General features: G+C 31.0%; 1 non-coding gene across 1 annotated transcript; it reads right to left on the reverse strand.

The window, feature by feature from the left end:
- Positions 1-559: 559 nt before the first annotated feature.
- On the reverse strand, positions 560-642 carry trnal-cag (transfer RNA leucine (anticodon CAG)). The gene has a single exon. It is a non-coding gene; the product is annotated as a tRNA-Leu (tRNA).
- Positions 643-1,150: the final 508 nt, after the last annotated feature.

Below are 1,150 nucleotides of genomic sequence, written 5' to 3' on the forward strand. Positions count from 1 at the left end.
TTTAACCTGAGTTTGGACCAAAGTCACTGAACTGTCAGTTATCAGATTTAACCAGTGATTCTGTTCATTCAGTTTTATGTTCTGGTGACCATTAAAGGGATTTTAGTGGCCCTCATGGTTATTATACACATGTTTAAATCTTATATTATCTTATATCTTATCTTCTGTATATTATCTCACATTGATGTGCTTATGTGTTGTTTCATGTAGAGTTTGTTGTTGTGATGCTTTATTGTCCAGGAGTAAATAATAATAAAGTATAAAAAAGTAAAAAATAAAAAGTAAAAAATGGGCAACTCAAAGTATTTCTTACTTTATTTTTTCCTTTAGATGATTATGGCAGTCGCTGTCTGTAATTATTCTACTTTACTGAATTTTTTCTCTTTTAACCTCTAGCAAAGAGGACCCTTCAGAGTACCTTTAAGTCTTTGTTTTTGCAGAGTTTTATCAGGAAATCTTATTTCGTTGTAAATACGTTCCCTGAATGTTAGTACACAGGTAACAGGTATTTCTCCTCTTGTCAGAACAGCCAGGTCCTAGACTGGCAAAACAACATTTCTGTCAGAAGTGGGATTCGAACCCACGCCTCCAGAGGAGACTGCGACCTGAACGCAGCGCCGTAGACCGCTCGGCCATCCTGACAGACAGCAATAGCGGTCGAAATTACTGTTCAAATACCGTAGTTAGGACTCATGTATATTACTATATAAAGATCATTGGTGCTCATAATGAAATATCTACAGGAATCTGACACACAATAAATATGATGTGCGGACATAAGACATATATAACATGTGAGTGAGGAGATAAACAATCGTAACGGCACTTGGAAGATACTGAAGGCCTGAAGGCAACATGAAGTCTTCCACACTGAATAATTTATATTAAAAAATCAAAATGATTTCAAATAGAAAAATAAAATAGGAAGCAAAATGAGCAAGATTTAATTTTTTGTTTTTTTAAAAAAAAAAGTTTAAATTTTTATCAGATTTGTTAATTTTTAACATGTATTATTATTATTATTATTTCTTTACATATTGTTATTAATTATATATAAAAAATATAAATTTTTGTGTTTGAGTATTTTTATCATTTTTATCATTTTATTTTCATTATTTATTTACGTCCATCTTAATAAATGTAAAAAAAC

Source organism: Acanthochromis polyacanthus, chromosome 16 (genome assembly GCF_021347895.1).
Source record: "Acanthochromis polyacanthus isolate Apoly-LR-REF ecotype Palm Island chromosome 16, KAUST_Apoly_ChrSc, whole genome shotgun sequence".
Taxonomy (NCBI): domain Eukaryota; kingdom Metazoa; phylum Chordata; class Actinopteri; family Pomacentridae; genus Acanthochromis; species Acanthochromis polyacanthus.